The sequence below is a fragment of the Kogia breviceps genome, chromosome 2, assembly GCF_026419965.1.
Source record: "Kogia breviceps isolate mKogBre1 chromosome 2, mKogBre1 haplotype 1, whole genome shotgun sequence".
Lineage (NCBI taxonomy): Eukaryota > Metazoa > Chordata > Mammalia > Artiodactyla > Physeteridae > Kogia > Kogia breviceps.
The window spans coordinates 146084331-146103415 of record NC_081311.1 but is presented as its reverse complement, the minus strand read 5'-3'; the positions used below and the strand labels follow the sequence as shown (position 1 = coordinate 146103415).

Below are 19085 nucleotides of genomic sequence, written 5' to 3'. Positions count from 1 at the left end.
CACCCCTTATGCTCTTTTCTAGGCATTATCCTCCCTGAAGTTAACTGCAATTTTGGCTTCTAACATCATAGAGCAATTTTGCCTATTTTTGAACCTTATACAAAGTGGAATAATATATGTACTCTTTTATAACTGACTTTTTTCTTTTTCTTTTTCTTTTTTTTCTTTTTTTTTTTTTTTGCGGTACACGGGCCTCTCACTGTTGTGGCCTCTCCCGTTGCGGAGCACAGGCTCCGGACGTGCAGGCTCAACGGCCGTGGCTCACGGGCCCAGCCACCCCATGGCATGTGGGATCTTCCCGGACCGGGGCATGAACCCATGTCCCCTGCATCGTCAGGTGGACTCTCAACCACTGCACCACCAGGAAAGCCCCATAACTGACTTTTTTCACTCGGCATTATTTTTGTGAGATTTATCCATGTTGCGTTTAGCAATTGTACCTTCATTTTTCATTGCTGTATTGTGTTCCTTTGGATGAATATAACAACATTTATGTATTCTACTGCAGATGGACATTTGGATTGTTTCCAGTTTGGTTATTACAAATAGTGCTGCTATGAAAAGAACATATGTATGCATTTCAGTTAGATATATAAGAATGGAATTTCTGGGTTATAGGAGATACATACACTTAGCTCAAGGAGATATTGCCAAACCGTTTTCCAAAGTAATGGATGTGCCACATCCTTACAAAATTTATATTTTCCATGTTTACATTTTAGTCATTCTGTTGAAAGGCTAATGCAATGTATTGAAATCATATTGTGGTTTTAGTTTTTATTTACCTAATGTCTAACAAGTGAAGCACCTTTTCTTATATTTATTGGCCATTTGGATATCCTCTTCCATGAAGTGCCTGTCCAAGTCTTTCGCCCAATTTTCTGTTGGCTTGTCTGACTTATTCTTGTTCTTTGTGGTTCTTTATTCTGAATATGAGTCTTTTGTTGGGTATATGCATCGGAAACACCTTTTGCCTCTCTGCAGCTTGTTTTTTCACTCCTTTAATAGTATCTTTTGATGACGATGTTCATAATTTTGATGTAGTTCAGTTCATCAGAGGTTTTCCTTTATGGTTTATTTATTTTGTGAGTATCCAGTTTAAGACTGCTGACTCCCAAGGTCGTAAAGGTATTCTCCTATGTTTTCTTGTGAAAGCTTGTTTTACTATTGACATTTAGATTTATAATTCATCTGATACTGATTTCTGTATACGATGAAAAGTAGGAAATATAGTTTTGAGCCTTCCAACTCCTATAATGCTGTGCAATGGGGATGGGGTATCTATAGAAGTTGGTGAAAATGAAGTTGAGTGCCAAGAGGCCATATCTAACACAGTTAACCTAGGTAAGTTTTTATACCGTAAAACATGGAGCTCCAAACCATGAATTTTACTGAACCCCTTTTCAATATGACTTTCTGTGATAGCGATTTTCCAGATTCCACACCTCCCTAATGGCAACAGTCCACTTCAAGCAGTTGCTTTGCCTCTTCTTCCTTACCCTACCTCTTGGAATGTCATCATTTTTGCAAGAGCACTGTGTTCTTTTTCAAAACTTACAGCAAGAATTGATATGCTTTCAAATAAATGAAAAGAAGCCCAAGGTTAGTCTTGGTGAGTAAATGTGAATTTCAGAATACTTTTAAAGATTTGTAGTTTTATTATCCAATCTAAGAAAGTGTGGTCAGGTATGGAATATTGTTCTAAAAGGCTTGAGGACATGGAAACAACCTCAACATACATCAGTGGATGAATGGATAAAGAAGTTGTGAGATATATTATATATATATATGTGTGTGTGTACATATATATATATATATATACAGCAGAATATTATTCAGCCATAAGAAAGAGGAAATCCTGCCATGTACAATAATTTGGACCTTGAAGGCATTGTGGTAAGTAAAATATGTCAGAGAGAGACAAAACTGTATGATCTCACTTGTATGTGGGATCTTAAAAAAAAAAACTCTTAGAAAAAGAGATCAGACTTGTGGTTACCAGAATGGGTTGAGCTGGGGGAGGAGAAATTTAAGGAAGGTGGTCAAAAGGTACAAACTTTCAGTTATAAGATAAATAAGTACGAGGGATATAATGTACAATATGATGACTATAGTTAACCCTGCTGTATAGTATATAGGAAAATAGTTAAGAGAGTAAATTCTAAGAGTTCGTGTCACAAGGAAAAAAAGGTTTTTTCTGCTTTTTCCCTTGATTGTATCTACATGAGATGATGCATGGTGACTAAACGTATTGTGGTAATCATTTCACAGTATATGTAAATCAAACCATCATGCAGTACACCTTAAACTTGTACAGATATATGTCATTATATCTCAATAAAACTGGAAAAAGTAAATAAAAGGCTTGAGGAGAAAGCGAGTTCTCCTAGGTGGGTTAAACAAGCTCCATGACCCTACCTCTCCCCACTTAGAGGCACAACCACTTCAGGCAATGTTTTTCATGTGGAACAACTGATGCCTCAATCTGATGTAAGGTATTATACAAAGGAGGATTTGAAACAAACTCCCTACAACCAGCTTTCTCTGTATAGGATCCTCCTCTAAAAATTAGGGGGTGGCCCCTGGAACAATAAAATGCATCTAGAGCAAAATGCTCAACTGCCTTGTGCCTGAATCCCTGCTCTTTCCTTTGACATTTGGATATATCCTTTGGTTCCCTAATAATAATAGCTGAAGTGGGTTGTGAAATATGACTTTTTTATTATTCAACTCAATTTTTATTTCATGTCCCTATATCTCTGGGTCCTTAGGAAAATAGCACTGGTCATTTCAGGTCATACTGAAATGGTCATTTCAAGCCATGCTATACAATTTCAGGATCTTACATAGTGCCAAGGCTTCTGGAACAGGGTGAGTATCTTAGCTGGTCCTTAATTAGTTCACAGTGATAAGGCCAAGACTGATATACATTGTAGGGGTCCCCTGGCCCCCTTATGTCTAGGAGTCTTCTGTTGTTTCTGGGTTCCCTAGAGATCTGACCATCTGCATAGATGCACCTGGCAGCAATTGCCCCTAGGTTCTCCCAATTCTTATTTGCCAGGCACTCTTCTAATTATTCTATATGTATTGTCCTACTTAATTTCCATAGTAACCCTATATGATAATTGCTATTATTAATCTACATTTTATGAATGAGGACATTGAGGTTACATAACATGCCTAAAGCCCTCGCTTCTCATTAGTGGTGAAGCTTTTGCTGTGGATTGATTCCCTTTACTCTTTCGTGTGAATGCTCATTAATAATCCATTTGCCCACCCTTGCTTTGCCTCTCAGATCTTAGACAAACCTCTTATTATCATCTCCACTTGCCTCCAGAATTTTTCTTTGCAAAGATCCATCACACCAAGGTTTGCCAGTCATCTTAGTTAATCTTCTTATTCAATTTATGAAGCGAGTATTTGTAGGCACCAGCTATGTGTCCAACACAAGTTCTGATGACTGAATGGGATAGGGAGGAAAGAAATACAAGAGTCCCTTTCATAGGAAACACAAACAGAATTTAACTTAATTAGAAAGAAACCTAAGTGCTTCAATCACTAACCATTGATTTGACACTTGGGACTCAGATATATGAACAGCTATTGTTGTTTTTGATGGCCCTTTCATCTGGGTCATCTCCCAGAAGTAGCATATGTTTCCTCTTATGCTCATCTGAGAACTACTGATCCTTCTGAGGGGCCCAGCTCCACCCACAGTCCCTCTCAGGGTTCAGTGGGTCTCAAGTGTCAATTTCTCATCGTTCACTCACACTTCCACAGGGATTAGTATAAGGATGGAATCTTTGGGAAATTGAAAGTGCCATTTTAGACTCAATATAGTTTGTTTTTTTAAGGATTTTTTTTATGTGGATCATTTTTAAAGTCTTTATTGAATTTGTTACAATATTGCTTCTGTTTCATGTTTTGGCCTTTTGGCCACGAGGCATGTGGGATCCTAGCTCCCCAACCAGGGATCGAACCTGCACCCCCTGCACTGGAAGGTGAAGTCCCAACCACTGGACCGCCAGGGAAGTCCCATAGACTCCATATAGTTTTGACAGATTTTATGGATGAACCTGGTACCTAGTCACTAAATATAAGGTTTTTATGGAAAAATATGTACATGTTCCCAAAAAAACAATTTTGTAAACGAATCTGACTACAGTCCTTTATTATGAACCATGTTACATTCTTTGCATTTCTTGGGTACCTTAACTTGTAAACCTGACCATTTTAAGTGGAACGTCTGGTGTTTTCTCCATTCTTTACTCTTCAGAATGAGGTAGATGTCTCTGTCCTGATACCAGTTCTCAACTTGAGCAAATTAGTGCCTCTAGCCACTTCAGAGAAAACAGATCTCTGGTAGGGATCATTTAAGACTTTACAGCAGTGTTTTACAAAGTTCTAATTACCCTTGTTTATCTGGAATCTCCTGAAAATTAATCCCTAATTAGCTGAATGTAAGATGACCTACTGTGGGAACTAGTTTTACTGGAACATTTCATCCTAGATTTCTGTGACCACGAGTTTAGTCCTAGAGAAAAGTAAATCAGCACCATTTTCTCCATTTCGTCATGTAGTAATCACGAAATGTAGGAGCCTGATCAAACAGTCCATGATCCTGATGGAAGGCAGAATGTCATGGCTTTGTAAGAAGAAACATAAAATCCCTAACCCTAGAGAGCGATCAGTTTATCTTGTTGCTTCCTCCTTAGATTAAGAGCAATTTCGGTAGGATGAGATCCCTGGGCACAGCACCTGCAGGAAGGAGAGAGGACTGAAATGGAAGATAACTCCAAGCTTTGTCTTGAGGAATTTTTAAACCTCCATCCATCTCAATTTTGTTATTTGTGAAATGGGGTCTTAATAACTAATTAATAGGAGAATTATAAGATCGCATCGGATGTGTGAAAGTGCTTTAGGTTTAAAGTAGTATATGCCACTACAGATTTTGAAAATTCATTTTTATATTTCCTTTGCTTTTTAACCTAGTAAGTGCCCTGACCAGCCATAATGACCACATTACACGTTTTAAAACCATTGCTAGACTTTGGTGTTGGTGGTGTGATAGTAGCAATAGCAAGACAAAGATAAAGAGGAGTGTGGGTAGGTGTGTGTGTGTGTGTGTGTGTGTGTGCATGCCTATGTGCTGGGTTTTCTTTATGTTCTGAAAAGTTCTGTGAAAGCCATCCAGTGTGCAAATGGGAAGGAACACAAATCAGGTAGGGAATCTACCCAGGAGAGTCCACATTGATCTTACTGACAAAATAACTGTCCATCCCAAGTTCATGTCATTACTTTTTAAAAAATAATAACCATTTTTACTGCTAACAGTTTCAAAGACTTGTGTAGATGTTTTTTACTTTGTTATATTCGTTAAGATTTTTAAAGTTAGCTCTTAAGGTAATAGCTTATCTTAAGATGGCTTTGTTTAAGAGATGAGGTAACTTCCATTCTGGAAGCAAGAATGGCCTAGAACAGATGCTTTTTTCCAATTCCACTCCAATGGATCCCTTAGGCTGAATTCCACCTCTTAAAAAAAAAAAAAAAAAAGCAGGGATATGTATGGACTCAGTAACTGTGGAGAAAGGAAAGCTGATAGTGACTCACTCCAGTTTATAGGAGGAGAGGATTATGTTTCCACCCCCATAAGCCTGAGGGTAGGAACTCCCACGTAGAAAGATGAGGCAGATCTTGACATGAAAGCAGTTTGAAGTAATGGCCCACCCTACAAAACAAGCTAAATTCATTGTTAACTTCTAGACTACACAGTTAAAATGTAAGAACAGCAGGTGCCCCCATACACTCAAAGACCTTAAAAAATGTATGTATCTTTTGGTGAGGAATTTCAATTTTAGAATTCTATCCTTAGGGAGTAATCAAGAATAAATGCAAAGATTGAGCTACTGGGTAGATCATCCAAGCTATGTTCATCGTACAGAAATAGTAAAAGCAACCTAAGCAGCCAACAATAAGAGTTTAGTTAAATAAATACATCCATATAATGTATACTATTTATATTTAAAGTAATGTAATAGATAAATATTTATTCATATAAGATGTTAAAATTTATTAAGGACAAACACAGGTGACCAATCAACCAATTGATTCCAATTTTGTAAAATAAATAAATGTGTGAATGTAAGTGTGGTTTTAAAAGCCCTTAAAAGGCTTCTAACTCAAATGGTAGAATGAGCACATGCATTTAATCTCCTCTTGCTCTCCAAATCCCACTAAAATGATTTTAGGTCAGACCCACTCACAAATGACACAGTTTATAAAAGTGCAAAAAGGAACACCCCCTGATTTCACCCCCAACCCAACTCTGGGTCTTGCCTACATCTCTTCAAGTGGAAAGAAAGCTAAGAAATGAGACACGAGAATGGGAAGAGAAGATTTTTACTTTTTATTTTATACTTTCTGTACTAGTTGAATTTTTAAATTAGTATGTATGTATTTTTGCAACTTTAAAAATTATTGAAGGATAGATACAAATGTATTAATACAGCAGCACCACACCATTTTGCATTTAGCTTCATGAGGATTCACCTAAATTTGGTAAAGGTAGAAGGCAAAAGAGAAAGAATAAAGGAAAGAGGGAAAGGGAAGAAAGAGAGGAGAACAAGAGAGAATGTTTTAAATCGTACGATGATTTCTGCCTGACCTGCCTTTCAGTTAGCTTGAACTTAACCCTAAGTTAATCCGAAAAAGGTGATATAAATTTGAACCATTTCTGGTCCCGTGCACTGTTCATATTTGTAGTATCTGGTCATGATGAATGTGATTCTAGTATTAACAGATTCTTTTATTTTTATTTATTTAGACTTAAATAACATGGCTTATTAACACAGCTACTTCATAAGGGCTCAGCTGAGGAAGCAACAGTCTATTCTGACACTGAGTGATATAAGGTATTTTCAAGGGTAATTCTCATTCCTCCCTTGATTTAGAAGTTAATTCCCAAAACTATGGAAAGCCAGTGCAGAAATTAGTAATCAGTGGTGGTATTAAGATGTTTTTTATTCTCTTCCCCTCTCTCCTTAGTCATGTTTTCTATTTGAAGTACGAGGAAGTGTTCCTTTTGTAATAAGACAACTATATTTAAAAAAAATTTTTTTTAACAGATTGTGTAGCTCTCATTCCACCTTCACCTGGCTGGTGAGCACCCAGTGGCTCCTAGTCTTTTACAGAGGCAACCAGATTTCATGACTCTATTCTTAGAACCATCTCATCCCCTCCTGCTGCCCCACATGGAGCACTTTTTTAGTGATAAGATACCATGGCATCATAATTTTTTACCTTACAAAATGCTCAATCCCAGTCTGTGTCAAATGCTGTTCATAACTAGCCCTTCGACTGTTTTTCTTTTTCTTTGTGTAAAGTGCTTCATTAAATTTTAAGAAACTCAAATTTATATTCATCAGTAAAAAAAAGATTTTTTTTAGAATTTGACATACACTTAGAAAATGCCATTTGCAGAAGAAACATTAAATAGGTTACCCCTTTATTACGTAAGTTGAAAAGCCATCCAAGAAACTTCAGATAGCGTAAAAAGGAACTCACATACTGATGATTAATCTGTGTTTCTGCATGCAAAATTGAGCAGTCAGGGTTAGGCTGTCCCCGAAGAACAACTTTAAAATCCTGAAAGGATAATCAAACATATCTCTCAGAGGCCTATGGAATAACCAAATCCTTTGGATACTTAAAAGGTAGAGAATAAGAAGCAGCTGAGGGCTGCCTGCTCTCGAGGCAGGGCTAGCCCTGTGGAAATGTGTCCAAAACTGGTAGCCTGACCAGATTGCAGTTAATGGTTCTGATCTTTAGAAAGTGAGACTTCAAGGCCACGGGTTCTCTGTGGAGGATAGGTACTTGAATAGATACCTAATTACAAGTTAGAAATACAGTTTTAATAACTCGTTATGTGATGAAAAACAATTTATTTAATCTCCTGGACTCCTTTATTTTTATAGATATAAAATGGGAATCATACTATTTGTTTAATCCACAAATTAAATGAGAGGCGCCTTTTGGGTATACAGTGCTGGCTCGTAACGTATAAGAATAAATTTTCAGGGCTTCACTAGTGGTGCAGTGGTTGAGAATCCGCCTGCCAATGCAGGGGACATGGGTTCGAGCCCTGGTCTGGGAAGGTCCCACATGCCGCAGAGCAAGTAGGCGCATGAGCCACAACTACTGAGCCTGCACGTCTGGAGCCTGTGCTTCGCAACGAGAGGCCACGACAGTGAGTGGCCCCCACTCGCCGCAACTAGAGAAAGCCCTCGCACAGAAACGAAGACCCAACACAGCCAAAAATAAATAAATAAATAAAAATTTAAAAAGAATACATTTTCAAACATTTATTAAGAAAAAAAGATAAAACACACCCTATCTACGGCAGAATTGTTGGGCCGTTTAGTGTGGGAAGTGGCAGACAAGCAGTTCCTGATGAGGCCAGTGGGAAGCCTGGAGACATCTTTATGTTCCCCTTTAACATTTTGCAACTTGTTTACTTGTTAAATACCTTGGCAACAAGTATTGCATTTTTCTTGCATGGAATCCATGTCTAAGAAAACACACACCTGGAAGCTGTCAACAACAATATGCTTGCCAAGTTAGATGAGCCCACTGACGGGGTTGGCATGGATCAGCCTTAATCCTTTCTCAGGGCACTGAAGCAAAAGACACAGGAGAGAGTATCTGTCAGGAGTTTTCAGGTGAATCCCATTCCGCCTCCGTGCACCAGAGGCCTGCACCATAGCCTCCTCCTCTGTCATCTGAGCAGCAGGATTGCTGCTGTGCTTTATGGATACTGAAGACATATTTTCCGCTCTTCCTTCTTTTTAATTCCTCCTTCTTTCCTTACTTCTGAGATGGGGACTGAATGGAGAGTACCAAATTGACCTGGACAGCATGAACTAGATGTGCTTAGATTATGAAGCCTGGCCTCAGTGGGGAAGAAATGTATCCTCACCTACCACTCCAACCATGATATCCAATTTTAAGATTTAAGCATCTAAAACAAGAACAGTTATGAAAATACCAACCTTCTTGTGAGAGCAAGATCAAACAAGGTAATGAATATAAAAGCACTTTGCCAACTGTAAACTATTTTAAAAAAATAAATCACGTTAACAATTATTGTAGCAATTCTTTTCAAAGGGAAACAGCCAAGACCTCGAGTGAATGGAAAAGTCACTGCATCTTCCCACCTGGCCCAACACTCACTGCCTTCTGTAAGACCCAAATCTCCCTCTCCCTCTTCCTCACCCCAGATTTCCTTACACCCTTCAGCACCAGTGGAAACTTCTCAACTAGCTGTTGATCTCAATATTGGATTATAGAAATTCACAGTAAGGTATAAATGAGGATTAATTCTTCTGGAATACATTCACATGTTAAAAGAATTTGTTAATCAAAAGAATTTTATCTAGATGGAATGATCTGTAGAGAAGAAAGGGAAACTGATTTTTTTTTTGTAGTTTAGGTTTATTTTTTCAGATTTTAAATTAATACATGTGATAGTTGGCAGAAATGTATTCATATTTTCACCAAAAAATATGTACACAAATATTCATGGCAACACTATTTGTAATAGCCCCAAACCAGAAACAATCTGAATGCCCATAGATAAATTGTAATTTATTCACATAATAGAGCACTACACAGCAGAGAGAATGAAGGAACTAAAACTTTCTGCAACAACGTGGATGAATCTCATGAACATGGTGGTGAGTAAAGGAAGCCAGGCACAAATGAGTATACACCATGTGATTCCATTTATATAAAGTTAAACAGGGAATTCCCTGGCGGTCCAGTGGTGAGGACTCTGCATTCTCACTGCCGGGGCCCCAGGTTCGATTCCTCTTTGGAGAAATGAATCTCTGATGTTAGAAGTCAGGTCTGTTTTGGTGGGGAAGTAGTAGTGCCTAGGAGGGAGGCACAAGGGCAACTTCTGGGGTGGTAATAATGTTCTGCTCCTTGATCTGAAGACTGGTTACATAGGTGTATTAATTTTGTGAAAATTTGTTGAGCTATAAACTTACTTATGCATGCATACATACTTCGTTAAAACATGCATGTTTTCATTTGATATGCATGTATAATGTACTTAAATTAAAAGTTTACTAAAAAGTTGGCAACACAGGGACATCCCGGGTGGTCCAGTGGTTAAGAATCCACCTTCCAATGCAGGGGACAGCAGTTCAATCTCTGGTCGGGGAACTAAGATCCCACATGCCATGGGGCAACTAAGCCCGCTTGCTGCAACTACAGAGCCCATGCGCTCTGTAGCCTGCCCGCCACAACTAAAGAGAAGTCCTCATGTCGCAATGAAGACCAACTCAGCCAAACATAATAAATAAATAAATAAATATTTTAAAAATATTGGCAACACATGTTTATTGTAGAAAATCTAGAATATAGGAAATATATAGTGTTAAAGGATAGCTTTTGAAAAGCTAGGTAAAAGGTAAAATCATGATTCATGTAAATATCAAATTAACACACATGAAAGATTTTATTTAACTCAATTACTGAGGAAACCAGTAAGATGTTATAGGCAGTTCAAATGATTTGATATACAGAGATTTATATTATCTACCAGGCAAAATTCATTTGCATTACATTAATAGAAATCGTTTACATAGCTATGGACAGAAAACATTTGCACTACTATCAATTTTCTAAATGTTAACCCTCTTTCTCTACTGAGTTGTAAAGTAGTCTAGTCAAAGACAATGAAAGCAGAAATAACCAGAATGGATGAGCTAAATTTCATCCACTAAATTTCAAAGACTTTCTTAACACTAGAGTAAAATCAAAACAACCTGTAATCCTTGCATTCAGAGATAACCTACATGCGCCATACTTTTTAATATCATGCAAGAACTGTCTTAAATCTGTAGCAAAACTTAACTGCTTCCATATTGAGTAGAGATTTTTCCCTTTGTTCCGGAAAGCATTTGTTCACATTCCTGGTTATATCCTTAGTATACTTTCTTACAAGAAGTACTAGATCAAAAGGTTTGACCATTTTAAGACTCTTGATATATATTACCAAATATTATAGGAATACTTTGAAGCACATAGCTGGGCTGGAGGAAGACAGAAAGAAAAAACCTTTCTAGGCCACATGCCCGTAAGACTTCAGGAGTAAAATGTATGTTTACAGCCTTGCAGCTACCCACTATCAGCCTTCTTCTTTTCCTTTGCTTTTGGACTTTACCAGTATTGAGCAAAAACTCAGTCATCGACTGAGGAAAAAGCGTGGGTTGGCACAGCAAACCACAAAAAATCTCCAGTTCAAACACAAATCCAAGATTACAAGAGATCTCCCTACACTGATGGCTTCATCTGTATTAGGTTATAAATCCCTTGAGGGATTTTCCGGAACTCAAACCCCACTTCCTCCATATGACTTCCTGTGTTCACATGTATTTTCTGATCTATTTTGCCAGTCAGGATTTAAAATATTCTCTAAATTACATGTATCTAACCATGAGACCTAAATTATTCAATTATTCAATAGTGTTTATCAATTGTCTTCAAAGTGATGTGCTAGTCCTGGGGTAAGTGGTAAGCAAAACAGACTTATTTCTGCCCTGTGAGTCTCAAAAGTACGTTTAGCATATAATAAATAAAATATAACCATATACATGGAATGAACATCATGCATTTTAATGTCAGGTTGTTTTGTTTTATTTGCTGACTATTCTCAGGAGATAGGTCTTTTCTTTCCAACTAGATAAGATGCTCCTTGAAGTCGGGGGCTATGTCTTCACTTCTCTAGCATCTTCCTAAGTATTGTGCACTTAATAGGAACCCAGTAGAGAGCAACCAAATTGAAAACATTAGTGCTTCATGTCTGTATGGACCAAGCAATTTATTCCTTCCAGCTCCTCAATTATTCTTATAATCTCTATGGGAGTAAGTAACAAATGATCGGGAAATATAAAGTAACTTATTATGTTAGTGATCGTTTTACATTTTATCTTCACCAATAGGTGGCATCATCCATTTTGAAATTATATTTTATAATGTTATAGACCAAAATTTTTAAGTATGGAGTTCATTCAATAAATTTTTATTGGGCATCTTTGATGTGGAAGCTGCCCAGCTGGCCACCACTAACAGAGTGAAAAATAAAAATACTACAGATATGCTTTAACCTACTTCCTTTCCTAGTATACCCTAAAGGACATTCCACTTTCAGATTTCATCCTTGTTCTATAAAACATCTAAATCTCGGATAACGACTACTCAAAAACAACAGTTTTACGTGTGCGTGTGTGTGTGTGTGTGTGCGTGTGTTTTCAACTCAACCTCGTATCATATTTTAAAAAGATGAGAGGGATGCTAAGTTAAATAAAATGTAAACCAGAAAAATATGGATTGGGTAGGGTGGGGTCAATCTGCAGAATTTAATCCAAGTTGGCTTTTTAATTAACACTATTTACCACTTCTCAGTGAAAGGAAATTTCTTTCCTTTTGGAAGATAAGAAAAGTGTGATCCAGGCATAGCAGAACTACTTCTGCAGCTTCCAAGGCTGCACAGTCCCATCTGGAGATAATAAAAGGTCCCATTCCTCTGTGTTTATTTCAAAAGGTTCATTCTCTGGAATGACCTGAGGTTGCAAACTGTAGAGCATTTGCCAGCTAAAAAGGGCTGCTGCCTGAATATTACTCAGGAAGTGTCTAGTCCCTAGGAGGGCTCCTCCAAGCTCTCCTTAGAGAAGAAAGAAGCCCCTTCTGCTCTTCCCAACATTACCTTCTCCACAGGCTGGGGGAAGAAAAGGAGAAAAAAGAGAGAAAGGGGGAGGGGGAGCAGTGGGGAAATGAAATTGCAGTATTTGCATTAAACACCATGTAACAGCCACTAATTTATCCACCTATTGATGAGAGAAAGGGGACATTTGACCAAATATGTGCTTCTTTTTACTGAGCAACTTTAAAGGGCAATGAGTGGCATTAGGTACTTTGGGAGATGCAAAGATGGAGCATACAAGGATTTTTGCCATCCAGGAGCTCCCAATCTAGTAACCACAGTAGTGTCTTGTGTAGTAGTGGTTAGAAGTATGAGCTCTAGGCTCTATTCATTTGAACCCGGACTCCACCACTTACACATTCCTGGATAAATTATTTAACCTTTTCATGCTTCAGTTTCCTAACTTGCAAAATGGGGATAGAGTCATTAGGAAGATAAAATGAAATAATACATTATGTTTTTAATAAAGAATGTTTATTATTATTAATACCAATAACTTTAATACACAAAGTAAATGTTCAGTGTCACAAGAGAGGTATATATAAAAACCTATGAAAACTCAGGGGCTAGAGCAGGAACTTCTTAGGAGGGCAGGGCAGAGCAAAGCATTCATTGTTAGTGTTTTAAAAAAACAGACAACAGACCCCAAATGGAGTCACTTGTGTTAAGCCATGTGACCAATCAAGACTTAATACCTAACTTAATTGTGGTTTCAACCTCCCCCAGGAATATAATCTTAACTGGTCAGTCTGGAATTTCCTGGTCAGCACTAGTGAGGTAATCCACTTGGTAGACCCCTTCCATTCTCCAGAGAAAGATGAGGTAATGTGCTCTTTCCTTGTCCTGCCACCTTCTGCTTATAAAAGCCTTCCATTTTGTACAGCTCCTTTCTATATGCTACATGGGATGCTACCCAATTCATGAATCACTGAACAAAGTCAATAAAATCTATAAAATTTACTCAGTTGAATATTGTTTTTATAACAGATTTGATGGCAGCAGTGGGATCTGAAGTGAACTTCTGATGGCTTCAGGACAACAAGAAACACAGGCATGGTATTCCACAAACCCACTGAGTTCTGTGTCTTCCTGCCACTTCTGAAGGCCATGGGTAAGTTCCTCTTGGTTCTGCGTTTCACTCTCTTTGGATCAAGCTCCTGATTTAATTGGCTTCCCAGTTCAGGGCAGGTCAGTTTAAGCTAGCAGACAGTTCCACCCAGAACTAACCCCTAGCTCTTGGTTCAGTTTTCAATTCCCCAGTTGATTGGAAATCGTAGCCCTTGGTTCTGTGACCAGATTCCACACTGGTAACTGTTGGCAATTTAGTCTGCAGTTTCCCATTTGTTTGGAATCAGCTTGCAGTCCCCATTCTTTGGGGTCTCTTGTTTCAATTCTCTCCCCAACCCCTGTTCCACATTGGGAATGGCTGACAGTGTGCACAGTGCCTTCTGTTGGCCAGTCTGCAGTAACATTTCTTTGGTTACTGCGTGGTATATTAAGGTTCACGTGTTTGTTTTGTTTTGTATGAAAGGCAATTATTGACAAGGATCTTGGAGGCCTAAAAGCCACAAAGATTGGTGGGCATGGATTGAACACTTAAAGCTATTAGAGTACTTGCCACCAAACTCTAACACTCCTGTGTTAGGATAAGTTGGCCATAGAATGGGTAGGTCGACACTAGGTCACCAGCCAACCTCAAGAAAATTTGCAGGCAATGAAGTACACTGTAAAACACCACACAATTCCCAACCAAGCAGCACATTCCCTTTTTAGTATTGGTTTGACTCCCAAAGCTTAGCTAAATAAATAATTAAAAAATAATAAAATTTAAAATTAATTAATAACTCTTAAATTCTAAAATTCTAAAGAGTTAAGCACACCACCTTCCAGCACACCTGCTTATTTTATGTCTAAGTAAATTGACCTGGAAGCTGTAGATTTTTACAAAAATGGCAAAATCTTACTAAAAACAAGCTAGGATTACAGTGGCCATTATGGGGAATGTTCCAATTAGACAAGATCTAGTGAAGTGAACTTGAAAGCAAGCATTCCCAAATTAAACAAAATGAGATACATATCTTAATGGGTATGCAGAAGGCTCCAAAAGGCTTCATGATTCCAAAATAACTTCATTGGAAGATTCATTGCAAAGGCTAATAAAAAATTCAAGACACAAGAGGTACCTACAATAAAAGACTGTAAGACTGACATGGCTTCTACTGCTTCTCTCTATCCTCATTTACCTGAGTATTCACATTCCACTAATTCTCCGTCTGAACTGCTTTTCCATTCTGAAGAGGCTATTAAGCAGTTTAAAATAAAACCACCCAAGGTTGCAGGCAATTCTCCTCAGGTATCTTTCACTCCTTGGTCAAAGACTGAACTAAGGGCCACACTTAAAGAATTTGCTAAACCCAGAGAGGATTAAAAAACAAGCACTTCAAAAGTTTTTTGAAGAATTTAGAGTCATTATCGGGCCTATGACCCTGATCTGACAGATCTTTATCAGCTCATGCACATGCTGGTAGAATCTGGTGAAGCACAAACATGAAGGAAGCAAAATGCAAAACGCTGAGGATGATAATTAGAGATCCTCAATCTTCAACATGGTCCCCTATGGACCATAAAATGCTCTCAAAGTAGAAACTGATCTTTTTGTGGTACGCGGGCCTCTCACTGTTGTGGCCTCTCCCGTTGAGGGGCACAGGCTCCGGACGCGCAGGCCCAGCGGCCATGGCTCACGGGCCCAGCCGCCCCGCGGCACGTGGGATCTTCCCGGACCGGGGCACGAACCCGTGTCCCCTGCATCGGCAGGCGGACTCTCAACCACTGCGCCACCAGGGAAGCCCAGAAACTGATCTTTTAAGAGTCGTTCCTAGAGTCTTCCTTGGTCTATTATAAAGACATGCAAACAAAAGAAAGATGAGGGCTTCCCTGGTGGCGCAGTGGTTGAGAGTCCGCCTGCCGATGCAGGGGACACGGGTTCGTGCCCCGGTCTGGGAAGATCCCACGTGCCGCGGAACGGCTAGGCCCGTGAGCCATGGCCACTGAGCCTGTGCGTTCGGGGCGGGGCCTGTGCTCCGCAACGGGAGGGGCCACAGCAGTGAGAGGCCTGCATACTGCCCCAAAAAAAAAAAAAAAAAAGAAAGATGAATCTGTGACAGACTTTAAAGCTCATCTGGAAGCACTCTTCCTACAGCTTTCTGGGTTTCATACAATAGATGAGGTCACCCAACCTGCTCTAGCTACCCTATTTGTAGATGGATTATGTCCTGAGGTTAGTGGATTGATAAAAAGACAAAAAAATGGGATGGGAGGCTGGCTACCTGTTGGACTGAACTTGTGACCGTAGCTGAACACTTTGAAAGGACTTTGGAACAAGATTGTAAACAAAAATCCACCAAAGCTATTGGCTTTAAAGTTTTAACAGCTCCAAGGCCAGCTTGGATGCTTGGGTCCCCTACATCACAGTCTCCTGGGGGGGGGTGTCTATCATTAAAATGCTGACTCAGGGGTTGATGTCTCAGTTGTATAGTCACTTGGGACTCTGGAAAAGATAATGTCCTCAAACAGCCTATGAATAATTTTCAACAGATTTGTAGGTATGAGCGCCCTCATATCGACCCTCAAAGGAGGGCCCCAGATACTGGAGCTACACTCTCTACTTTAAACCCCTCTCAGAGCCTGCAGATGTGGTCCTGGAAAAACTGGCAGAAGCCAAGCCGGCTAAGGGTGAGAATACTTACCAGAGCGCGCTCTCCCAGATCTCTGTCTACAGCACCCAATAGAGAGAGAAAAATAAAATATCTTTTTGCACCTTCTTTGGGGGCAACAAAGGAGTTGTTTAGCACTTCCAGAAATATCTACTGTTTGTCCTGGCTGAAAATGGACAAGATATTTAGAAGGATTTTTAAGCAGCTCTGTGGTCAGAAATTGGCCAGTCTAAAAGCTGATATTCAGACCCTGATAGGAATTTTTTTAGGCCTCCTCCACTAAGCTAAAATAAAACTATGTACACAAAGAAAAAGAGAAACCTTCTAAAGATGGGTGGAGCAACCTATGATGTCATTTAAGTTGCAACCCAATTCCTTGAAGAATTAAAAACAACTGTTCTTTTCTTATGAATCTTTACAAAACCAGAAATGCTCCAAGAACTCTTATCTAAGTCATCTCTTTAAAATATAAACTTCAGGGAGGTAATTCTCATTAGAACAAAAAAAGTGGAAGGGGAGGTCATTTTAAACTTAGCAAATGAAAAATCTCTTATATTCTTCTCCACAAATATTAGTAGAAAGCTCTAGCCATCTGAGCAGGTAACCTTAACTTATTTCATCTACCAGAAAACATTGATCCAACTTCTTTTATAACTAGTAAGTTTTGTATTATTATACCTGATCCATGGCAGTAATTTTAAAACAGAAGCTATAATATCTCTGTTTTCATCTGTCCATATGTTTGTGCGTGGTGTGTGTGTGTGTGTGTGTGTGTGTGTAATAGATGTGTAGTATTTTCTACCTTTGGATGGTAGTACCAAAATTAATTTGTAAAAGAACTCTACTTGGCTTGAAGAGAATTAAGCACTTATATGAATTAAGGATTCCTAAAACTCTCAAAAATATAGTGGAAACTAGTCCAAACGCTTTTCAAGTTCACATGATTTGGAATAATCTTTGGTAAATAAAAGCTAGTTTAAGGTTGTTGGATTAATTAAAAGAGGTATGCCTTCAGAACTATCGGCATTAAAATAATGCAGGCATACTTATTCTACTTAGGTTTCTTGGTCAAACAAGTTCATGTAATCTTTGTTACACAATTTGTCAGCAAGAAAAATAGCTTGGGATGACAGATGACTTTGTCTAATGTCTCATGAAATTTCTGCAGGTAGTCTAAACATAATTATCCAGAGTAAGTGAATTTAATAGATATAAACAGGATAAAAGTTTTTAGGTGAATTATTTATTTATTTATTTATTTTGAGGTGCGCGGGCCTCTCACTGCCACGGCCTCTCCCGTTGCGGAGCACAGGCTCAGGACACGCAGGCCCAGCGGCCATGGCTCACGGGCCCAGCCGCTCCGCGGCATGTGGGATCCTTCTGGACCGGGGCACGAACCCGCGTCCGCTGCATCGGCAGCACTACGCCACCAGGGAAGCCCCAGGTGAATTTTTAAAATAGTTTCTCCAAATCTTTTTGGTAAACTGAAACCTTAAAGTTTTGCTAAGTTAAATTAAATGATGGATAGCCATTAGATATCTAGATCATTTCCAAATGAGATAAAATGCTAAAACATTAGTTGCTGAACACAGACTTTTCTACTTTTGCTTCCTTTCCCAGAGGAACTAAAGATACTTGGATTTATTAGTAAACATGTTTCATGCCACACTGAAAACTTTACTATGAGAAAGCATATGTTTCTAGAAATTATAAAAAGTATTTATAAATTTTTCATTAGAATGCTAATATAACAGATAGTTCACAATTGTTTACACATATATTTATATATGTTTACATATATATATATATATATATATATATATATAAAACTAAAGCTACTAGAAATCATAAGGGAAACATCTCCATCTGCAAGGAAAGTAGGATGTATGTTTTCAGTAAAAGAGGTATAAGGAATAGAGATGCATTTTTGTTGAGGAAAATGAAAGTAATTTTGTCCTAAAGTGAGACTGGTTATTTCAGAACAGGAAAGAGGAAAAGCAAGTACAAAATTGTAAAGGTTTGTGGAAAAGGAATCTTGGGGATAGAATTTTACATGTAGTCAAGCTGGCTAAGATTAAAATGAATTTATTTAAGTTAATGAGTTTTAATATCAAAAGTAAGCTGGTACAATATTAAAATTTGGTTTTCTCACTGTTGAAGGGACAGGGTTATTTTGGATTGTTGGTCTGCTCTTAATATGACGTTGTAAACAAAGGTTTGTCTTTACCTTTTAAGTGATCTGTCTAGAGAGCAAAGATTCTATGTCTTATCAAAATAATGTCCTGTGTTTGTTGTTTTTATCAGGTCTTTGATTACTTGAGTAAACCTAGTCTTCTTGCTATTAAAAGAGCTAAGTTTTGCTCAGAACTATGTAACCTTCTTTATTTGCATTCAAAGTCTTTGTCACTATGGTTAAATGGCTAAGTATTGTTTCACAGTGACCTATGATCCTATATGACCAATTGTTTTAAAATCTTTTGATATTTGTTTACAAACTTCCCAAAATCAAATTCTAAATAAATTCTTTTTGATTTATAACTAAATTTAGGATTTCCCAGAGGGTCCCTGGAAAATCACAAAAGATTTGTTCTTTCTCCTTATAAAAA

General features: G+C 38.3%; 1 long non-coding RNA gene across 5 annotated transcripts in view; it reads left to right on the top strand.

Moving 5' to 3' along the window:
- Nucleotides 1-19085, top strand: part of LOC136793605 (uncharacterized) — a 93498-nt gene that overhangs the window by 55334 nt on the left and 19079 nt on the right. For all 5 annotated transcript variants that reach the window (XR_010839146.1, XR_010839143.1, XR_010839145.1 and 2 more), the window contains exon 3: nt 13754-13877. This is a non-coding gene — a long non-coding RNA (uncharacterized lncRNA). The remainder of the gene's footprint in view (nt 1-13753; nt 13878-19085) is intronic.